The sequence below is a fragment of the Trachurus japonicus genome, chromosome 3, assembly GCF_045865225.1.
Source record: "Trachurus japonicus isolate A0001 chromosome 3, Traja_1.0".
NCBI classification, from domain to species: domain Eukaryota; kingdom Metazoa; phylum Chordata; class Actinopteri; order Carangiformes; family Carangidae; genus Trachurus; species Trachurus japonicus.
Window position 1 is genome coordinate 9,999,810 of NC_140909.1, and position 25,053 is coordinate 10,024,862.

The window sequence follows — 25,053 nt, forward strand, 5'->3', positions numbered from 1 at the left end:
GTCTATTTAGCAGTTAATTAGTGTCCAGACACAGTTATCATACAGGCTGCAGTTTCAAAAGAGACAGCACAACAGATGGGCTGCGTTTTTGATTAGTGGGTAGATAGAAGGTTCAGTTTCGAATCTGGTAATATAATTGTTGCCTGTTATTGCCAAGATGAAAGTGTTGCTGTTTCATGGTGGAGCCTTAAATAGCACCACTTTCACTTGCCCCGCGGAGACTGTTAACCAATTAAGGGTGAGATCCAACAAAGATTAGCCATTTAGGAGAGTGGAGTGGGGTATAGCTACAATAATGCTGGTTCGTCAGCAAGCCAGCAGGCGGTCTGTGGTGTGAGCTTGCTCAGTCTGTCCTTGCCTTCTGTTAACATTTTGCACCAGATATTGCAAACCTACTCTCTGCACATTTTCATTAGCTATACCCTGTAACCAAATGGTTGTAATAATAAAGAATTGTCGCAGTAATTACTCCCCAAACTATCTCAGATCAGGAGCAGGCTCGGTTAGATCTGCATTAGATCCTATTTACCTCATCAGTGTGGATTTATTTTTGTATAACTAGAATAAAATCTGTATAAACAAGGGTGGAGGTGAGCTAAATTGGGTAAGAATAACCACATCCACATAGAAGAGCATTTATTTTGAGTTGAACCACTTTTTTCTTTTTAATAGGCCCTGCTAATGTGATCATGCACCACAAATGTAAGGTATAAAGCTCACTGTACATAGCCCATAGGGATAATTTCAGTTCTCAGGGCAGCAGCAGGCTGTGGTGAGATTGGGTTGGCCCTGAAATCAATGGGCTGATCCCTCTCTGTCCAGCTTCCTGGCTGACATGCTTGACTTTTCATCTCCACGGTCACATAGATTGATGACTTATGACCGAGAATGTATGTTTGCTGACCTCTAGCAAAGTGAGTGACACATAATTAATCCAATCACACAGAAAACTGGAAAGGAAAGAGGGGGGGGGCGAAGAATAGTTCAGTTTCATCAGAGCTCGGCTTCAAACAACCATTTGATATTTGAATGTAAAAAAAAAAAACACACACAATATAAGGAGAGAAATGGTTTGTGTGTGTGACCAGTGGGTAAAAACGGATGGAGTTCTGAGGTTACCGCAGTCGCCTCACTGGCACTCCAGGTTTTGAAGTCTCTGCGTTATAGGAAGTCATGCAGTTGAAGATGTTGTGTGTGTGTGTGTGTGTATATTAAAGTTTCAATGATATTTGAACAGATGAAGTAGCAGCGCAGATCGTGTGTCTCAGTCCAGCTCCTGGTTTAACACTGATCATCATGTGTAGACATGGACTGATTCCACTGTGGCTCTCAATCAAGCTATTCCTCATCAATATAAATTAGCCACATTACCTTTGTGTTAAGACGCAACTTCCTGCGTGTCTATGATACATGGCCCTGTGTAGGCCACGTTGTACTCCTCAGCCTCTGTCACAGTGTCTTGGGTGCAGACCCTTACCCACTCCATATCCAACAGCAGGGTCAGTACATACTAGAAACAAGCCCCTGAGTGGGCCTCTCTGATACACAGTTAATTAAAATTCATTTCTGAGCATGCATTACCCATGCCCATCTATTTATGGGTGGCTCTCAAATGCAGCCACTACAAAACAGTGCTCTGTAATTAACCCCACCTAATCAGATAGCATACTAGTGTTGTGTTCCTATTCGTCCTCAGGCACACAGCCATTGGACAGGGGTTTCAGAGAGAGGATGAGCCCATTCTATAGTTCAGAATGGCTAAGCAGATTAAAACCTCATATCAAACATGATATTTACAGGCAAGGCTCACTGGAGAGTGCTCCTTTTTATGTGGGATGGGGAGAGGCTTCAGGGCTGGGCTTTTAAAGCCATGTCCCTTAATTGTATTCTGGCTAAGTGGGATGAATGGTGCTTTTTAATCAGACCACTGACGGTGCTTGGTGTTGTAAATGTATAGAGATGGTGCCTGATAGTTAAAACGCTGAATGATATGCTTTTAGTCCAGTTTTCCCAGCTTCTAGCTATATTTAAATTCATTGTGGCGGCAAGCTGACACCTGTAAACAACAGTGAGATTTCTCCCCCCAGTGTCCCTGCTACTGTAGCAAACATTGGTTTGGTAAGTAATGTACAAGATAATTTATGGTAATGTCACTGTCTTTGCTTTGACTCCAGGCCTGTAACTCACAGTATAGGCAGATATTCAGCTTAGATGTGTGAATGTGCGCTGTATTTAATGTACAATTTAATGTTCAGAGAGAGAAAAGCGCTGCCTGCTACATGAATGCAGTTTCATTAACAGAGAGACCTACTTTACTTTGTTACCAGGAGATTTAAGGTTCTGCTCCTCCTAGTGGCTGATCTCGGCTATGTTTTCCCATCAGACTTGTACACAAATGAGTTTGATAGCAGAGGTTTTAACACATCACGTCATAAACTGCAGCCACTCTTTTTTTTTATTCCCCTCTTTATGGAGCTCTTGAGACAGTGGGTGGAAAACGGGAATTATTGGAATCTTTTTGATGTAACCTGACAGGCTCACCATGTAGGAAGTAATGCGAGGAGTAAAAGGCCCTCTGTTCACCTAGTCAATTTGAATTTCATGACCAATCAAATGTAGACAAGGTGTCATTTGGTGGGTAGGGAAGAGGGGAGAGTGAATCCCTTTCCCAAACAGTTAATCCAACTTTAATCCTAGTCATTAGGAATTAGACATGCCGAGCTGTCCGGCCGTGCCTCTAAATTACAATCAAACGGTTACCAATTACACAAATTATTGATGGTAGATTCTCTTTTCAACTGCAAATTAAGGCTATTAAGGAAGGCTCCTTTTTAATGCAAAAGTGACTAATTAACCAGCGGATGGGAAATCTGCTGCCCAGATATCAAAAAAGTTCTCAGCACACATTGCAGAAACACAAGGGAACCAATTAGTTTAATTATCAAAACAGCTAATTAAAATTGCACAGTTCCTAATTAGTTCTTTGCTTTTGCCTCTAATTGACAGCATGGAGATAAATGGGCTGCCGATGAAAATGGGGAGAGGAGAAAAACAGGAGAAACTTCGGCGGAATATTTATGCTGACTTTATCTCCGTCTGTGTGGCAGCCCTTGAAAGTGGAAAATTAATGACCTTAATTCCCAAACTGTTTTTCCTCTAACGGTGCTCCCCTCTGCGCTCCTGGTGCACGCTCCTTTGTATGGGCCTGCCACCCTGCCAACTGCTGGAATGGGAAAAAAAGGGGTACTTGGGGGTGGGAAGGAGCCACGATTCTCCTCCTAATGTGACAGCTCCCACCTAACAATGGAGAAAGATGAAAGAATGGAGCAGATGTAACCACTGGGAGTGTTGCATCATGGGAATGCAACTGTGTTGCACTTTTTTTTTTAAAGCACTTCTGTCATCTATGAGGGCACTAATTTGTCCCATGAAAAAGAAGGAACTCTGTCGGGACAGAGATAAAAGACTTCTGATGGCCTAGAAATACTTTTAATAGGTTTCTTAATTTGAATTTTAGATTGATTAATATGATGCCTGGCAAGTCAGCTGCTGCTGAAAGTTTGCGTGTTTGTTGGCATCGCCGAGCGGTCTAAAGACTGAAAACACAACCGAGGACCTATTGCTATATCCCACAGATTTATTGTAACAGTTGTCCCTCCTTATTGGTATGATCTGTTTAAAGGACCTTGGAAATAAAGAAGAGAGATGGATCCTGTTAGACAGAATTGCTACACTAGCAAACCTGAACGACAACTATTTACCTCGCAAGATTTGGTGTAAGACATCGCGTGTGTGTGTGTTTGTGCGCAGACATTGTGTGTGTTACCTCTCTCTGGTGTCTATCCTTCTGGCAGGCATTGTCTCTTTGTCTGTGTTCCTGCAAGGCCAACCTTGTTATGTGTAATCCTGTGCCTCTGCCTGCACACAAGTGACATGTGGGTCCTCTTGGCACATTAGAAGATAACTATCAACTAATCAGTTTACTTTTGGGACTGTGTTAAAATGTAAATTACATTAATGCTCAAATTATGCATCAAACTACGCAGATAGGCCAGGCCAGAGGCCACATAATGCTAGGTTCATTCAGTTAGTGCCTTCTACATGCAGTGTTAATGCACTCTGATTTCCCCTGCTCTGGTTCAAATCAAGTGTGATACGTCAGCCAGTTGGTGTCTGGGAAACTGGAGGAGCTTTGTATGAAGTGGAGGAGAAAGCCTTTCTGCAAAGCTCCATTAAAAGGCAGAGGGATGATAGCCGCCTGTTGGATTTTCTTTTGTCTAATTCAGTGGAAAGGACTTTCTGCTCCATGTGCATTTTCACGTTTCACCCGCTCACGGTTGAAAATGCGTAGATATTAATTTACTTGTAATCTGTATGGCTAGAAATAGATTGCCCGAAGTGCATTCCGCAACATTCGTCGTGATATTTATCTGAACTCATCTTATCCATTTCAAAACTGCAACCTGAAGACGCAAGGTCTGCTGCGGAGCCTCGGCCCTGGAGGAACTTGCTGCCCATGACGAACAAACACACGTCTACCACTAATTGATTGTCTTGTGTTTTATTTACGGTGCAGTAGTAATTAGTGGACAGCATAATGTAAGCCATTCATTAGCACCTGGCTACCGCTATGGATTTCACTGCTTTGTCTCAGATGCACACATCATTAGGGAGAAACAAAGACTGGAATTTATTAGCATGGCTTCTTATAAATATTCTTAAAGTCAGTGTGCCTTTAAGGAAGAACAGAGGCCTGTAAAACTTTTGTCAGCATTTGCTCACTGATTCCATTTGCTGCAGAATATGTTAAGGAAGAGCAGTATAAATTTAATTTTAATTGTTTTGTACACACGCCAGTGAAAAGGAACTGATTGGATACAGTTCAGAGACAGTATATTAATACGTTATTTTCATATGTTAATTGGTTTGCATAATCTCTCCCTTTGCTTGGTTTGGAAGTACCTGGCATTGAGAAGGGGACTGAAGAGAATAGAAGACTCCAATTTACATAAAACCAGCTCCTCTGAACATTAAATAATAATGCATCTGCAAGCTGAAGGTGTGTTCAGTTAGCAGAAAGCACATTTTTATAATTTATAGTCCAGCTGTTTCAGTGCTTTCTAGTCCATTTTCCTCCCTGCCTGCTTTTAATGAAATCTTGTTACTGGAGAATTGACTGGAGTGAATTGAGATTTTAATCCCATTGACGTTCTACCATGGAAATGCACACTGGTGGGAACTTTTAATGGTGGGCCCTGTAATCAGGAGACACTTGTATTCAGCTCCCTACAATAATGAATCTCATCAAATGTTAAAGCCTGGGCCGTGTGCGAGGGGCTCAAATTTCAAGGTTTTTGACCATCCCCATTTGAGAAATTCCTCAGGGAGTGTGTGATTACTCAAGTTTAGCAGTTTATTGCCTCATCTTTCAATAGCCACTGAAGCACAAAATTCTCATCTAGGTTGCTCTTTTTTTTCTCCACTTGAAGAACAGGCCAATATAGACTGCAGAACAGCTGCTCAGATCCCGAGGAACTGCTGTTGGCACTGCAATGTTATTAGCTGCCACCATCATTGTCCACTCACTGTGTCATTTAAAGAATGAAAACTAAATTCCATGACACGTATCACTGGTGTGATTTTAATTGTGAATGTAGCGATGTTTACAGCGGTGTTTGTGTATTAAACTGCAGACACAACACATGCACCTTAACATGCACATAAAACACGATGGAAAAGAAAAGAATAAATGCATGTAGAGACATGTAGTTACAAGGTTTCATTTCCTATTTATGTTCCCTTACCTCTCTTAACCCCTGACATTCAAGCGTTGTTAAAACAGCATCTTCTCAAAAGACATAGTGTTTGCACAATTCATGCCATTATTTTCAGCCGTTATAACGACATGCAATGACAAATCCCCATCCAGCTTCTTCTTAATGAGTGTTATTGTTTCCATGCGGTATGGGACTTCAGATTACTCAATAAAACAACATTTACCAGCATATATAATATCAAAAGGGTTATCACCACGCCTTTGAGCACCTTTGTGGCTAATTATCGCTCCACTACGTATGCCTGAATGTGTACGCCAGGTTTCACACTCTTTTTTTTTTTTGGTCTCCTCTGAGCATTTGCTCTGGGGTAAGTCTCCAGCAGGTCACATAGGTGTGTGAGTGAGTGATGTGATGCTGTTTTATATTTGAATGACTAAATGTGACCTTTGAGATTAGAGGAGGAGTTGCTTCTCAGGGGGCTGAAGAGAGTTCCCGCTGCTATGAAGCTCATGTCCCCTTTGATCCCTCTGTAATGAGACTAACACCAGGCGTTGTGGTCACTGAACACATTGACACACCACTGGAGAGCCGACAGCGCTGCAGCCCGGTACTAGGGGTGGCTGCGCTGCGCCGCGCGTGTGCAACTGCGTGTCCTCAGGTACAATAGTGCCTGCAGACATGCAATATATCCTGTGGGATTTACGATTTGGCTGTAATACGTTGCTTCATGCAGCAATTTGCAGTTAACGTACTGTTTGAATGATGCATGCAAATACCCACAATATGTCATGCCAATTAAAATGCTGCATAGGTCAAAACAACTCATGATCAGAAATGCCAAGATATTTAATATCCTCCAAGCATGGGAAGTGAAATCCATTTAAAGGGGGGAAAAAAACAAGGTTTTGTCTTATTTTTGTAGAGCTAAACTAAGTTTTCACTTGGTGTGATGCCACACATCCAAGTCTAAGGGCACTCTCTGACCTGAGCTCGGCTCTGGTGAAACCCAGTTGTCTGAGACATCTTCAGAGATCCACTGAAGATCAATCATGACCGGGCCCGTCCCCATGAGACCCTTAGTAACAGCCACTGATTGCTTTCTGCTGTGCAGGCCGTTAAGTGGAGGCTGGCAATGGGCTCCTGGACAACACTTAACAATCAATCAGAGGGCACAACCGCTCCTCATTGCGTGCCGGTTCTTCCCCTGCATTACACACAAACAATAATTCAGGTGGACACAAGTGACACTTAAGAATCACGGCCAGAGTATGCCCCGTGATTTAGTTGGAGAGGGATACGCGGGACTAGGAGACAGAAACTTGAGTTGTGGGATTTACATAAACCCAGTGATTGAGGACTCGGGTGAGTTTTCACCCAGTGTCATTTGGACAATACCATAGGGATATGACAGCAGGCATTCGATGCTTGACATTTGTCTTTATCGTTTGTCTTTGACTATCAAAGATTACCGGTTGTTTGACTTTGAGAACGGAACAAGAAATAATGGCTCACCAATATTTCCCCATTATTATTTGTCTCAAAGCTTCATAGCAGCACCAAGGTTACAAAACAGATTTGTAAAAAAAAACCTTGTCTGTGAGGCTGCATCTAACACATTACTAAATACATTACTGGCCTTTTCGAAATATCTTGTAACAAATAACTTGGACATTTTGTCAAACTGGCTTTTTCACTAAGGACACAATACACATAAGTTTTAAAATACAATATAAACATCATGGAAATAAGCCCAAGGCTGTTTAGTGCTCTGTGCCTTAACATTGTAACTAGATATGCAGTAGAAATCCTGCCATAAAAGTCTGGACTTTAAAGTTTGCCCACTGATTAAGGATTCCATTGACTTAATGAACCTTCAACCCTCCATCAGATGACTAGCCAATATATGCTCTAATCTCTAAAACGCATGTCTGGCCGTGGTTCCTTTTAAATGAATTGATCTACTCAGCTCTCCCCAAATGGGGAAATGGGCAAGTATTGATATGATTCTTGACTCGGTGATGGATGTGTGTGATGGTAAAACACGAGTTACATGGGCCAGTGTGCTCCAGGGTAAGCAGAAATTCAGAGAACAGCTTTACTGGAGCTCTTCAAAGACAATGCAATATCATTTGTGTCACTGCCAATACACAGCCCACCTGTTTTTTTTTGCCTGGTGTTGTTTTTTTTACAGAGCAAACAAAGCTCTAACACACTAGTAATAATTCTCTCTTTTTTGGGGGGAATATTTTAATGTCAAGAATAATTATCTACATTTGTTCATATGTTTGTGAAATTATTCAAGATGCCCTGCCTTGCCATTGATTTTTAAATTGATTTTCATTCCACTTTCTGCTGCATATCATGGCTGCTTGTAGATATTTTAGCAAAGAGGGAGCCGTTTTAAGTGAAAGTCACTTGAAGGCTGAAATCCATTGCGGTGGAGTAAAGCAGTCGCAGCGGGCTTCACAGGAGCATCACAATGGTCTTGTGTGATGCTCAGACTGCATGGCAAATATTTATCTAAGCCAGATTACACCCAAGGGAGACGGAGATGTCTGCATCCCTTCAGGCCTCTGTTGTTTCGCTGCTGAGAGAGAAATGTATAGGACGATTGTTTTGGCAGAGGTTAGAAGTTCCAACTGTTCACTTCCCACAACAGAAATCCATTGTTCAGTCTCTCCAGGATAATAAGCGTGAGTGCCATGAATAATCACCAGCGTGTCAACTAGCTGTATTGTGATCCTCAGCACTGGTAGGCCTCAGATGGCATCAAATAATTTGGTCTGTCTTCCCTCTGAATCCAAGATTGTTTGATGTCCCTGCAGTTCATCTCAACAGCACAGAGACATTTTGAGAAAAAAAAAAACTGAAAATCTCCTTCTACTGTACATGGTTGTCAAAAATGTTCAGCTTTCCTTTGACATAGAATAATGAGTCAGCTGTGCAGGTCAAAGGCCCCGATTATGTGAGCTCTTATTTTATAAACTCATTTCTTGTCACTAACTAACTGGGATGAAGGCAGAAATAATAAATCAGAAACACATTTCCAGAGATCTGAGGATTGCATGGAAAATGTCAGTCTAGAAGGAAATTGTAATTAGGGGGAGGAAGTTGTTCCAGTGAAGCTCTTGAATTTTAAAATGAACCATCATATTATGTAAACATTTAATTATTAACCAATTTTCTGAGACTTCTCTTCACGGGTCTGACCCTCTCTCCTCGTCTCTGGAGCTATTTATTGGTGTAGGTAGAAAAATGCTATTTTTATTTCTTTCATTATCTTACACTTCTCACTTTGTACACCGACTCATCACTGATAAACACTGTTACATGTAGTTTTACTGCTGTTTTCATGATGTAACCTGCAAATACATTTCGAAGGTGACACATGAATCTCTTGTTTGACTTTCTCTTGCGATGCATTATTGATACACTGGAGCCAGATATTGACATTTGTATTAGGACATGCTGGCGCTCTACGTAAATGGATTTCCACGCTAATTTGTCTTTTCGCATTCACTACCTCATGACTCCTCATGGTGGCACCACTTCAAATGAGTGACGGTAACATTTGCAGTGAGGAAGAAACTCACAGTAGCAGACAGCTTTTAGAGTGGCACGAATACAATCAATACACACTCTGCGACATTAACACACACACACACACAAACACACACTGCCAGACCAGGCAGCACACAAACACACACACTTCCACTTTAACCGCCCAGCGCTGTGTCAACAGCCAGGTTCTGTTTCTAACGATGGTGAGAGCAGGTTTTTCACTCTCACACACCAACACACACTTTGGCATAAACACACATGCGGGCTTCATGACGAGGTGCGGACCGAGCAGCAGTCTGATGCTAATGAGACTGAGCATAAATACACACACAAACACCTACACGCTGGCCATTTTTCACTCATCTGAATTATAGCTGGAAGGTGGCTGGTGGTGCTGGTGGTTGTTATGATACCCTACGAGCCAGAGAGTTGAGTTTTCCTCACTTCTGTCTCTCACTTTCTCAGATACCCTGACAAACACATTTTATGGCTGTTTTAAAAACCAAACTGTCACCACAAAGCATTAATTATTTGCATTTAGTAATCAGAGCATTCATGTTATTCGCTCAAAATGGGCAATAATTGGCTCGTAGAAACAGCTGTTCATGGCCTGGCAGTTTGTGCTCTTCTCTTGTTGATCTGTTCTTAAAGATAAAAAACAGCAGCAAAGAAACTGAACAGAGTGACACGTTCTGTCTTATCTGTCCATCGATCTCCTCTGCTCTGTTTAATCACAGCACACTCCTTACCCCCAACAAACAGTGTTTCAGTAACTGCCCTTTGGTTTGTGTGTGTGTGTGTGTGTGTGTGTGTGTGTGTGTGTGTGTGTGTGTGTGTGTGTGTCTGCATATGTGAGGGATGGTGTATCGTCAAACTATTATTTAATACTGCTACTTCTAATAATAATAGATAATGAGTCAATACTTTATTGTGAAAACGAGCCAACTATCACCTTGACATTGACAAAGGCACAAGATATTGGCGATCGCTCTGCTGATCCATACTGTAGATCAGGGGGCTCATCGTGCATTGGCAAAACCCTAGAGGCCAGCACAGCAAACACAAAATTAACACAATACACACATGGAGACAAACAGGCTAAACCTGTAAGACATCGCTGACTCCTGGAGAAGGCTTAGGGACATCACTCATGAAGGGTCCCACAGATAAAATAGATCTCGCGCAGCTGCATCTCCAGCTAGAAGGGAAACAGAGTAGGCGCCCTCATTCAGACTCCAGGTGTACTTGGATTTGTTAATAATAACTTGAACATCTTCAAATATTTACAATGCACTGTGTACATTTCTGCCACAACAAAGCACAACTTCCCTAATCCACTAATGCATCACAGCGTGTGTCTGCCAGCAAAAGGTATTTGATGCTAAACACAAAGCAGTGTTGCAACTTCCATTGGATCTGTACCATAAGTCATATCCTCCACGACTTTAGTTACAGCTGTAGGTACTGTTCAGTCCTTTTCCACCAGGAGCGAACTCATGAACATAGATGCATGGTTGGATGTGCTTCCAAAAGAGAGAATTTCCAGGTCTTTCTGGTGGATCGGACTGTGGGTGAAATGGTTGGGCTATGATAATGATTGTACTGTATCTGCATGCACCTCATATGCAGGACACATGAGAGCCACTGAGTGAGATGCCATTAAACCTAAAAGATGCATGACAGCTGCACCCTGGTCTGGATAGCAGCCATTGCCGAGGAGGGTGTGGCATTTATAGTGGAAGAGTTCACCTGCTTGGTTAACCAAAGGAAGCTCCTCTCCTTTTTCTTTCTCGTTGGGTTCAACATCATCCGTCCTGTTGGAATACAACGACTTTGGAAACCATACCATACCATAAAAATTTGAGGTACAAGAAGACTCTCAAATCTTGGCAGAAACCTTGGTTCCAGGAGAGTAGCTGCAAAACAGTGTGCTCTGTTTGTAGGCCACTCCCAAGAGAGCTAAGTGGGGGACATTACATCTCATTGCACTCATTGTTAAGTCTATAGTGGTGAACCCACCTGCCTGAAGCCGTTTACTGTGAGTAAGGCGAAAGACTGGATGCAAACCCAGAATGGATCTGATTTCCTGGTTTCAAATATAGCCAGACTTCTGTCCTCTGTTGGAACTGAATCTCAGTTTGTCTGCTAACTTGTAGCATTGATTACACTCCTGAAGAGAGGAACTATCAGAAAATCATTTGAAAATAATAAGCAGTATGTGTTTGTACATACTGCCTGCCCAGACATCTTCCCATAAACTGAGTTCAAAGGTACACTTTTCAGATTTTTAACTGGATGAAGGATTTAGCCATCAGGCGTCTGGGATTTAAGTTTTGGGTTCAAAAAGCAGAGTAAATGTTTGTGGCGGCAGCTGCATCCCAAACATTACTGGTGGAACACTGGTTTGTACTGAGAGTTTTTATTGGTCTTAATCACTGGCTTCACTCGTACTCTCTGCAGACAGTCCTGCTCATGACTGAAACTTATCCTGGCTGTGTACTGTTTAATGCTTTACGTGTCATCTCTAAGCTGAAGAGAAGACACCGCTGGTCTGGAGGCTAGCTGAGCTCAGAGAGAAGTTCTCCACTATCACCACAGCTCAAGCCAAACACCTGGCCTCCTCTGGCTGTGGCAACCTGGAACATAACAATGGACAATGGTCCCACTCTCCCATGGACCAGCTCCATTACCACAGAAACTCCAGCGTCTGCTATTTCAGGGCTCCTCAAGGATCCATAGTTTCCCCTGAGATGAAAGCCCAAGCCAACAGCCTCCTCCACTCACTGCTATGACCTAACAGAGGTATGGTGTCTCATTGGTGGCGTAGTGTGAAGGCCCCGGTGAGTTTGAGTCCATGTCAGCTGGAACACTGGTTTGAAGCCCACAAGGGTAAACACAACCCCGTCCTTCATCTTTAGACCTCACTGGCCATCAAGGCCAAAAAGCATCATCTGTATATGAATGGAAGATCCCGATGTCTTCCTCCTCCTCCACCACTGATGATTTGTTGCTGCTATTGTTTTGATCATGTATTTGAAAGGTGCTTATGAATAAAATGTATTGTTGGTATTATTTTATAATGAAGCATCGAATTGATATTGTCAATGCAAGGTCTCTGTCAGTCACCAACAATACCAGTAATTGTTTGAAAATAATAAACCTATTCACAATAATGTCCTATTTCCCCCTATTTCTTTGTTTCCTCTACAGTAGCAGTGACATGCACAGAAAAGATTGACAAAAAACAAAACCTGTACCAGCAGCTACCAAAGAATGAATCATGACTGGTGGGGTCTGCTTGACTTTAGCACCACATCTGCTCTGTATAAACGTTGTTGGTTCTGTAAAACAACACGTCTGTTGCTCCTCAAGTACGTCTCCAAATATGGCCACTGTTTGCTACTGTTTGTGCTTTTACAAAAACACCATTATGTCAATTAATTTAACTAATAAACATAATTTCAGAAACCAGTTATAGTCAGGAAAATGAATAAGAAAATAAATCAAATTATGATTACATACAAAAACAATCAAAATTGTACCAGTGCAAAAAAAAATTGTGATAAATAAACTGCACCAAAAAGTAACAAACCTATTTAACGGAGGGAATCAAGCTTTTAATGGTTAACGTAGACATAAAGGGCCAAAGATGTCCCAAACTGCTGTGTTGGAACATCTGGGTGTATGTGTGTGTGTGTGTGTGTGTGTTTTCCAGTGAGGGCATGGGGAGGTGGGGAGGTACAAGCCCTGTTCACAGTGATGTCACGCAGCCTCTCCGCAGACTGGCTGAGTAAGAGGAACAACAGAATTTCAACTGGAGAGATCAATTATAGATAGAAGAAAATGAATGGGAAAAGTAATTTAATAAATTATTGACTTGATGTCTTATATCATGTACAAAAGCAAATGAAAAATTAGATTGTGCATTTGGATGAAGTTGGATTTAAAGAGCTTCAAAATTATATTTAATTAGACAAAGAAAAAAATGTGTCATGGGTATATGAAGTTTCTCTGGGAAGGGTGAATTAATGATCACATTTGCGGCAATAGCAAATGATGTGCCAGGGAAGCGTGTGACTGTCTGGAAAAGGCAGGGATTTGGTGGGGGTGGCATTTGAAAGAGTCAACACAACAGTGGTCTTCCGTCTTCCCTTTTTCCCATTAGATGGACAGATTGGAGGGAGCGCTCCTCTGCTCTGTGAACTTTCTGCTTTTAACACTTTACTATCTGCTAATGTAGCAATACCACTGCTATAGAAGATGCTAGTTTGACACACAACTACAGATGGGTGACAAATTAGAGGAAAAACCAACATAAAGTATCTTTATATCAATGTGCAACATGCTAGTCCAGAATCCATATATGTTCTTGAAAAGTAGCAGCTGTGAAGGCCGTGATGTATGAGTCATTTCATTTCATTACTCATCAAACCTTTCAGTGACCCTTTGTGTCGTGCATAGAAACATCTACATTTGCTAATGTTCTCCCATTCATTTACTCAGCTATTTCTTTTAATTTGCCATCCCTCTGTGGGTGGACTGTGCACTGGGTCCCCAGAGCCCCTCTAATGGGCCTTTTGTATCATCGAAAGAAAAAGTGGGAGTCGCATCTTTTTGGGATATTTGGTCAGCATCAATCCATCCATTTTCCAACCTGCTTATATGCTTGCATGGTCACATTGTCAAAGGATCAGACCTATTACAGTTTATACTAAGCAAAAGATAGAGCACACTGGTCAGAATCAACATGTGTGGACCATTCACAACTACAGATTCACATACATACAGGTTGTATGTATTTAATGTTGAAAGCAATGAAAACATATTGGCCTATGAAGAGAAATCCATATGCTCTCAGTGTCTAAAAATGGGAATGCCCACATGGAAAGCGAACAGGATGCTTGTGTCTGAGGCAAATACGTGTGCTATGAGGCAGAAAATTTTAAAATATCATAATTTGTAGTTCATTCCACATGCTATAAACCTGCTGACTTTTATCCAAGTACGTCATTCAGTATGTGGTTTTGGGTTTGCCATGAACTTTATTTTACACTTTTGTTTTATTATTCCAAAGGACATGTTCAATGCTGAATTAAACATTGGTTTCAAGACTTAAAAAGCCGATATGCCGGCTCACACAGCAGCCCCAGGAAAGTAAATACAGATTGTAATTAGATGGAGAAACTTTAATAGTTGGATTTCACTCTCTCCTTTACATGAACTGTGGTGTGGTGAAGCCATGGGACAAATACGAGAGAGAGAGAGAGAGAGAGAAAGAGAGAAGGAGGAGAAGCAGTGGGAGAAGAGAGGGAGGAGAATTGGGGGAATAAAGACTAATTTATGTGTGAGCCTCCAATGCCATCTCTGGGACGCTGGATCCCTTTAGACGCTGTCGCCTGGTGTCTGGAGAGGCAAGAATGCAAATGGAGCAGGTTTCGAGGTGAGGTTGGGCACAGTCACAGGCCCATGTTGGGACCCGGTTATGCAGTTGCTAAACAAGTGTTCTTTGTCATGGCGGGCCCCTGGGGTTGAGCCAAACGAATCCTATCATCTGCAGTGTTGTGTTGCTTAAGCAAAATACTCAAGTTTGCAGCCACTATTTATAAGATGAAAGACCCTCTTCGGGGAATGTCAGAATTAGTTTTTTTTTTCTCTCTTCCTCCCTCCAATTAATTTGTGTTGTGAGTATGGTTTCATGGTCTCTGCATTGGCTCCCTAGTGGCTTGGTTTGGTGCGCTGTGTGTTTGCTCGATAGTTATTGTGTTAAAACTCAAGGAATAAGGGACTGTTTACCACCTTTTTCTTGTTTGTTTGCTATCAGCCCGGCTCAGGAAGCAGAGATCATCCTCAAATAACTGTCTTCAGTAGAGTGTGTGTGTCTCTCATTTACTCGTGGGTTTGTTTTAACAGAAAAACATCCACGTCGTCTAATGTGTTTTCTCCTTCTCTCCCTCCTGCTTTTTGCTAATCGAGTAAATGCTTACACACTGACTAATACCATGGCCGGAGTCCTTGATGAATTAAGAAACTCTGTGTTGACTAATTGACAAAATCATTGAAAAGTAAAGATAAAATCCTCACTGTAATTGAATGTGAAGCACCATTTATCTATAGATTTGTACCAGACTACTTTATTGGATTGCTTTCCCGTGCCTGAAATATGCTTAAGCAAATTGACCCAAATTCTTATGGGGGACATAAAAATCAGCTAAATTTACTTTAAATTTACTTCTTTCAAATCCATGATGTTAAGTTTTTACAAAATGCCCTATCTAATCGTGGAAGTACAATGCTTAAATTTCTACTATTCATTGTGTAGAAGCAGAGAGCTGCATGTTGTCAGGCTTTGCTACAGCCCTGGAACAGAATAAGGTGCTAATAAAAAATGTGTGACTCTACTAATGAATCCAATTCTGCAATTCTGCAACTCAAGCACTTAATTATCATAAGACATTAATGTGCTCATTCAAATGGGCAACACTTTGCTTGGAATAAACTGTATGGCTTAATGACTTGAGAAAAGAGCCTGATGACATCCTGCTCTCTTATCAACACATCCCAAAGACTGGCACAAGAGATGGTGGGTGGATGTGATCAAACTGGCCTATAAATGAAGCCGCTAAATATTCATCGGTATCTAATGTGGTCACAGACTCGCTGAGATGCGCCATTTATCAGTCAGCTCTTCCTATTTTTTTTTTTTTATACATTGATCTGGATTCGAGTGCAGACCAAGGAAACCAGAAGTCTAAATGGTAGTCACTCTTGAGATCTAAGGGTAAGGAAGTGATGCCATCGCTCTTTGTTCTAACATCTGCCCATGAAAAGAGATAAAAAGAAAGGAAGCATTACAGGATATTTTCAAGCGCTTTGCACTCCGAGTCTAAATAGGTCTACTTTGACAACCAACATCAAAGTTAGTCATTATGGCAGTATATGATCCATCCATTAGCTGCACACTCAACTTTCGTGGCATTAATTGCTCTTGATCTGAGTATACACGTGTACACTTGTTTGTGAACGTGCGTGTGTGCACATTTGCCAACATGAACGTGAGTGGTGTAGATATGTGTGTGTGTGTGTGTGTATGCCCACACACACACACTCACACAGCCTGTAGAGGTGTAAAATTAAATCCCTCAGTGCAGTTGCATGCAGATGATGTGCTTCAATGGCCTAGCTGCTCTTTGCACCATTGTAATTGAATAACCTACAGAAAAGTCATCACATTCCCACTTTGCTATTCCCTCTCTGTGTAACATGTAAAAAGTCCTCTTGTAACTACCTGGGAGAGCAACCCATCAACAGCTGTTAGAGCTGACTTGAAGGTTAAATATTAGGAAGGAATCCAATTTCTCTTGTCTATTCAGCTCAGCGGTGTGTTAGATTGCAGCTGGACTGTGCTTACGGAGTGTGGGATATGAAGTGGGCTAATCAATCCCCTCTGCTTCATTCTCAAATTCCTCTCATATCAGGTCCCTGCCCCCCGGGCAGGCCTTCTGCTTTCCGAAAGCCAATTCCACACGAAATAAGAACTGTGACCTGCAGCTAGAGGGTGAAGTTGAGTTTTCCCTTCATGATTAATCTCTTCTTGGGTGGTTTTCAGAAAAAAGGAGAGGGGGAGGATAGAGCGAGAGGGTGAAAAAAAATAAGAAAACATGCAAGTCGCTGCCTTGTGACCTGCAAGTTTTTTTCCTCTGAATGAGCCCGGTGCACTGGAGCCTGCTTATCTCCCGAGAGAAAGACAGAATTCATTTTTTGACAAGGTTTCATGTTGACATTGAGAAAATGAACTACCCGATTCTATGATTAAACCTGGGCTGTCATAATTGTCATCTGAACTGTGGTGACGCTGAAAATTTGAGTATTTTTTTCCCTCATAGCTTCTTGTTTGAAGGAGTTGTAGTTCAAGAAATGGAGTCTTGATTCGAAGCCTTAGAAACTATACTGCCCTCAGAAACAGGGGCAGATAGATTTTGTTTATGTTGTGAGGGGATAATAACCTTATACTGTAGTGTATATGAAAAAACAATGCAACACAGGGAAAGTCATTTTGAGCAGGCCAACAGACTCCCAGCCTAAAAATATTCCTTAATATCTCCCCTCAAAGGGGATTTGAAATTAGAAATTAGTTATAATAAACACACACACACACACTCACTCCCCCTCTCCTTCATATCTGTCTCTCTTCCCCCTCTCCTCCTCCTCCTCTCTCTCTCAACCCAACTGGTCAAGGCAGATGGCCGCCCATCCTGAGCCTGGTTCTGCATGAGGTTTCTTCCTGTTAAAAGGCAGTTTTTCCGCGTCGCCGTCACCAAGTGCTTGCTCATGAGCGACTGTTGTACCTCTGCAAATAACATTGTGAAGAGTACGCTCTAGACCTGCTCTGTATGAAAAGTGCCGCGAGACGACTTCTGTTATAATTTGATGCTGTGTTAATAAAATTGACTTGACGTGGCGAGGTAACGGATGTTGAACACATTGGCTTGTGTACAACCTAAAACAAAGGAGCGTGTCCTTAAAAATTGAGCAGATGGGCTGCCAGAGTTGAAGGGTAAAATGACACAACCTTAAAGTGCCAGGATCACATTTTACAGGTTATAATGGCATCTGTCACTGAGAGAGGACCTGTCAGACACTACTTTCATGCAGCTGAATTGCCCTTAATGGCTGTTTCTCCTGGTTCAGACCCACTTTTAGACGCGAGGTGATGTCTGTCTAAGGAACAGCGACGCTAAAAGCATTGAGCTACAATGGCATGGACTTACGGACCATTTCTGCTCAGCCATTGTCCTCTGCTCAGTGTTTTTGAACTAGGTTATCCTCTTTGTTAAAGAAAAACTCCCTTGAGGACGGTTATGACATCGGCGTTAAATGGTCAACATTGAAAGCATCAGCGTAGAAGCAATGCGCTCACACCGGGGCTCTGAAAGGCCTCTGGAAATGTTTACATTTTTAATGTCATAATGATGATCCCACATTCTCAATGTACATGTTTTACTCACCAATCTTGTAAATTTTTTAAATGGGTAGAAAAACAACCCATTTGCCCACTACCACCCACCAAACAAATTGGTTGAGAACAACAAAGTTCAATCTATGTCTGAATATTTCTTTGTTTGTGTGTTTTCCCTCTCCAGCAGGGCACTTATGAGAGTGTTCTTTTGCATCACAGATAAGGTGTGCAGGCCAACTGGGAAACGAATGAAAGTGGGTTTTAGGATATGTGGGAGACCAAATTCCTACAGCTACAGAAGTGCCTCTGCGCCAGGCTAAACAGTGGGCACAGGCCTCAACATACACCCTAATGGAAGAGTGAAGTAGCATACGGTGTCGGAGTGCAGGTTTGGGCTGAGGTAAACAAGGCTCTACCCACCGCTGGTCCAAGGGCCTGTAAGTTACTCATTAAAGATATATCAGCTCTGGCCTCTCTACCTATTCCCACAGTAACTGCCCCATTGTGTTTTCTTTAATTTAAGTTGCTCTGCTTTCCAATCAGACAAATTAAGCCCTGGTTATTACAGATTAGGTTTTTCAAAAGCTGCAATCAAGCTTCATCTAATCAGCTTAATCTGCAATTTATCTACACTTTGCAAATGCTTTGTGGAATTGATAAGTGAAAAAAGAACAACATTCACAAAAATGTTTTTTAAAAGTTCTAAATATGTGTATGCAATCTGACAATAATAGTGTTTGGCAAGTTTAATTTTTAATTTAATGAGAGGCATTGACAAATGTTAATTCAGCCTCATTTCTATCTGATTGGAAAAATATGCTCTAGTGATTAATTTTTTCTGTGGCCAGCTTCATTTAATTGAGGTGGCAACCTCTTACTTTGGTGACATAACCATTCTGCATGGTTGACCGGTCTGACATGGTCGCTAAGATGTTACCAAAAGGTGAACATGTCTCTGCATTAAAGGCAAAATAATACAAAAATAATGAAAGCAAATTGAAAATTTAAGTGCAAAATAGGTTCCTATACATTAAAAACAATGTACATGTTATTATGTGAATATTTTAAAGATGTCTGCATCGTTCAGGCCTACAGTAGTAACAGGGTGTACTGTATGCAGTCTCTTGCTTTGCAATGGAGGAAAGAAATCAAATTTACTTCAGGGGACTTCATAGGTAAGGCAATTCCGTACTACAGTTTTTGTAATACTTGACCTCATTACTTTATTACTTTTCAAGACTCACCCTGATCTTAACCTGTCATTGGTATCTTAATTACAATATGTCTGATGCTTATGCAAAAGAAATCCGGGTTTTAATTCAGTGTGTAATATGACTTTATTAACAATTAATGTCTAGCACTATTTTCACCTGAGCCTGTATCATTATAGGGCATCATTCTGTGGCACGTCATGTCTTTTTGTGAAGCATGATAACATGTCAATATCAATACGATGTTTGAATCAACACATGACATAACACATACGGTGAAAAAAAAAATGGAGGAAATGTTTGCAGTAGCACACGCCCAGTGGAGATGTGGAGCTTTGCACAGATTTATGACCTTTTTGCACAAGCAGCATAAAAGTTCAGGCGCAGCTCTTAATGATGTGAATGATGATGTGGAAGACTGACACTTTGTCAGATGCTTTTACCGCGAGGATGAGGGTGCCGGGAGAGAACGGCTGCCAGAGTCCTCCTCACCTCATTGTCCTTTTGCAGCATGGAGGATGGAGTGCCGATGCCCTCTCTATGCACCGGCTACAACTGTCGTCTCAGGCTCATTCAGAGCTCCACAGCACTTAGGCCCCATTTGCTTTTAAGGATGTCTGACAGGACAGCAGCCACGTATGATCAAACTTTACTTTCACTGTGCACTTGTGACAGTTCATTGAGAGAGGCTCTAATGTGCTGTCAGCAGTGCTCTCCACTCAGCTGCCTTGATTTACCTTCCCCATCTGTCTCAGTCAAACAGCACTAAGTTGAGGATGAAAGGAAGAAAGGCGGCCTGTTAATTCCACGTCCTTGTATTTAACAGTGAACTCACTTCACACAAACCAAAACTGTGTTTCCTCTATGGACACTTAGTGACTCTGTGACCACTTCACATAATTTCTGGAGCACTTGTAGTTGCTTTTGATTATACAGTGGCTTTGATTATAGAGTGGCTTTGCAGCTTCAATATTATATGAGTATTAGCTTATTCACTAGATGCTTTGGAGCTGCACTAAATATGAACCAGTATAATAACAGTATTAATATGTATATAAACAATACTTTAAATGGCTACAAATATGAAAGGAGTTTCTTGTAGTGAATTATCACCACAGTGTGCAGTTCCCCATGGCTCTATAGTGAACTCAAGCATCTTTTTTTATTGCATTGATTTTGTGGCCCATAATTGGCCCAAAACTGGCAACCGTTTGCTGACAAAATGGCCAGATCAACTTAAAATGTGATAATGTGTTAGTGTTGTGTTTACAGCTTCAATTTAATCATTAATGTAGCTTTAAAGCAGCATGTCATTCATGTTTGTTTGTTTTTTCCAACCAAGTAATGCTTTGCAACAAAAATGATTGTAGGATAAGACAATAAGAGATAATAGACAGTCATGTTTGAATATGATTCACCAACCAAGCAATTCTGTTTTTCACTGCAGCATACAAACAGAAACTAGGATGTTGCAAATGCAAAGTTGGAAATTGTAAAGGATATTTTCTTACATTTAAATGTTTTTACATTTTAAAACATTCATCTGCTCTTTGTGTATGCACTAGTGTCATGCAGGTTTTGGAGACGTGGTTTACAAAGGGAATTGATGGTTGCATGATATCACCTTTTCCATTATTATGCAGGTTATTGCCAATGCGGCCAAAACCATTCAGTGTAAAACATGGAAACTAACAGTGAGTATAACCCCTTTAAAATGTTTCTTGCATAATGATTCAGTGCCCTTGATGAACTGAACCAAAAGGAAGACAGCCAGAGATCAGTCAGTGTTTCGAGGCTTCAGGATCTCTCTGTCACATTGGCTTGCTGGCGTGCTCATCAAAAGATGTTAATGTGTCTGTTTATTTCATTCTGAGGTCTTCATTTTGCTTTTTTTTTTACGATTTAAGCTGCATTTTTGGAAGTGGCTGCGTTTACAAGCTGTAATACAAGTCTCTTGAAGGCCTAATAAATATGAAACTGAATGAGATTCCTTTCTCTCTGTGTTTCTCTTTCTGCTTTGATCATACCATCCCATGACATATCCATCGTCAGCTTTTCAACTCCTCCAGGAGTGGGCCAAGCCTAATTGGTGCTACGAGGAATAAATCAAAGCAGGAAACAGGACTTGTTCCAAACAGAGCTCATAATGCACTGTAAACCTCTCATGTTTCCAGTGACTGCCCAGTGAGTTTACATGTCATCTCATGTAACATTTTTTACAACACTGCTTCGGCTGATGTACAGCTGTTAAAGAGTAACTGTGGTTCGACATTACACAGCCATCCTGTGAGGTACCTGTGCTGCTCTCTTGGTCCTTATTCTAATCTTATTTAACAGTGTCTGCCTGACGCGCAATTCAATGCAGGCCCCCAGATTGGAGAGTTTCCAAACAATCCTGAGCTCACCCAAGCTTGGAATTGGTTTTCCGTGGAACATCTCCCTCCTCCCTTTGGGCACTTTACCAATTTGACCAAATTTGTTCCATCGCTGGTTCTAAGTACCAGAAGTGTTTTCTGCCCACACTTGGACTTGTTTCTGCAATTTGCACATTCTTTGCAGAACATTAACATCTTTGTCAGGGGCTGAGCTACCGGCTGCTGTGGTGAGGGGGCCCATGTTTCAGGGGATACTTAGAAAATTAGAAAATTGCTCCAAACATTAACTTTTCCGATCACTTCCCATTGTATATACGGAATAAAACCACATTTAACCCTTATTAGTTAGAATTTTATAAGCGGTGCATTAACACCTAATAAATGGTTTATTACTCTAAAGTAACTGTTAATACTGGCATATTAGTCTTGCATAGTCCGATCCATCTCCACAGTGTGGCGTCAGTGCTGCCCCCCATTAACAATAAATAAAAACATTGTTTCAATGTCTTTTAACCAGTCACAATCATCTTGCGTGTAGCTGAGCCCAGGATGTGGTGATGGTGTTACTGCTAAATCGTATCAGAGGGGTGGAACATTTCCGTGTGGGGAGGTGAGCCCACTGTCATTTAAATGGCTAAAAGAAAATACCATTAGAAAATAACAAACAGCATGAACTACTGCATGATCAAAGTCCTTATTTAAAGCTTTTAAGGTTGTTGTTTCCTAGGGGACTCATATATATACTGTATATGGGTACCCACAGCCTACATTTGGTGTGTAAACAGCTAATGAATGATTGATAACATATAGCAGCAGTAATGTATAATTGCACACATGAAACAATCCATACTCAAAGTGTGAGGCTTTTGAACTGTTTATCTACATGTACAGCAACCACATTATATGATTACAACTTTGATCACATTATGAATCATTTATGTGTTCATCCGGTAGTTATGAATCTTTCATATAAGTACATGCAATTGTCATTATATCCACTTACAATTACGTTATAGTGTGTTGTTAAAGCAGTCAATGTGTTTTTATATACTAAACATACATGTTAAATATGGTTAACCAATACACTGCACTGATGCCTTGTAATCTTGTATTTTGGTGAAACCCTGTCTATTTATAATATGCGTTCAGATTACCACGTCAATACCATTAGTGTCAATAATCTGCTCTCCTATATGTGTATGCAAATATGACCCCTGACTGGAGATTAGGGGATAAAACCTGGGTGTCACTTTTTCACTGTAAGTCCACTGTCGGGCTGCTCTGGCTCCGAGTCTGCACCACGGCAACATCTTCCACTCTTCTACTTAAACATCAGATGACCATGTTCGTAATTACGAAGGCATAAAAAGCTGCATGTTAGCTAAACTTTAGCCTCGTGTCTTGTAATTGGAGATAAATATTCTGTGCCAGAGAGGCATCTGTCCAGTTGATGCATATTGGGAATACAATGAACCACTAAAAGTTGATATACTGTAATGGGCTTAGATAATTAGAGTTATAAAACCCTCCATAAATGCCCCATTGAGATCAGGAGTATTGGATTATTCCCACAGAAATGCACGCCCACTGCTTTTTTTAATTTAAGGGATGAGTGTTAGCAGAAATATCATTTAGCCATGTGATCACATTGGAGGTGTACATACAGATAAAGACCGTGATGCTTCATAAAGCACTGCTTTAGAGTTGGGTGATAAGTGCTTGAAGTCAGCTAATGTGACTGAGCGACTGTAAACTTTCCAGCAGTTCTGAGGCATGAGCTGCTGCAGTGAACAGCTTCAGGCTCCAAAAGTAATTAACAAAAACTTAAAATAATTTGAGTTAATTCTTCTCTTGCTATCTGCTAGAAAATGATGCATTACTGTATATGTTGATTATGAGTGGAAAGAACGCCTTTATCTGCAAAGTGAATACCTTATGCTGAGCCTGCTTCTCTAAAGAGGCAGCTTCAGGGGATATTTGCAATGGGCTTTTTTTTCTTTCTTCCCTCCCTCATTTTCATTTGTGACTATCCCCTTTACAGCCACACTTCAAATGAAAACACTTTGTCTTTACATGCCAGTTTTCACCTGCAGGAAATAGCACTTCTCTGCTTTAGTTTGCATGACAGGGTGCACTCTTACAGTGCTTTTTACAGTACATGACTTGGTCAATTTTGGAGAAATCACACCTTAAATGGTGATGTTGTTCTTAATTAAAAGCTGATGCTTGATAGCCTGTGGTTTCAAACATAAAACCCCCCCTTTTAGATGATACAGTATGGGCTGCAGAGAAATTTAAATGTCAAGTTTTGTTCATGTGTCAACTGTTTTTGTTTTAATTTCCAGAAAATAATTTATCCCTGCTCAGACTTTGTTTATGTTTGATTGGAGCACAGTGATATTATGTACACAGCAGTATATGAGTTTGGTAGCAATTTATTTGTGTAATTTTTGCAGGCCTTGTGTGATCCCGGCCTGCATACTTTAGCAGCCCCGCCTCCTCTGCTCTGCTGGATCCCTGTGAAAGCAGAGAGGAGAGAGTGAGAGCATTTAATGTCCTCTGATGGGCTCAGATGGGCTCAGTCTGTTCTTTATCTCTCTCTGCATCACACCGCTCTGAGTGGCTGTAATAGGATAATAGACTCATCTCTGTATTTGTTTTTAGACCATTGACTTGAAACCTTGTTGATACATTTACTATATTTCAGCAAATGCAGGTAAAGAATGTATTATGCTGACCCTTTCTTCCAACATGAAATACGTCAGAAACACATTTCTTTCCAGAGACACATTAACATATTGTATTTAATTTAACACCACTGTCATGGCAGCGGGCTAAGTAAGGGCGTGCGTCCATATATTTTCTTTCCGAGCACCAGCGTCTTTGTTAAATTGTTCCAAACGAGGAGGGAGTGCGTGCGGCCGCTCCGAGCAGCACTTCCATTTGAAAATCGCCGAATCTGTCTGACTGTCCTTTGTTTTCCATTTTAAAAAAAAAACAAGGAGAAAGGAGACAGATTAAAATCCAGCAGCTGCGTTCGTCTCGTCCTGTGCGTTTGGTGTAATTATTTAGAAATAATGAATTGAGTAATGATGGCATAATTTGCAGCTTTCATTAATCTGCTGACTGGCTGTGTTAATCAGTTGAGCTCCACAGTTGGGACGGTGCATATC

At 41.2% G+C, this 25,053-nt stretch overlaps 1 protein-coding gene across 1 annotated transcript in view; it reads left to right on the forward strand.

Moving 5' to 3' along the window:
* vat1l (vesicle amine transport 1-like) overlaps positions 1–25,053 on the forward strand; it is a 321,886-nt gene that overhangs the window by 18,231 nt on the left and 278,602 nt on the right. The gene's annotated exons all lie outside the window — the stretch shown is intronic.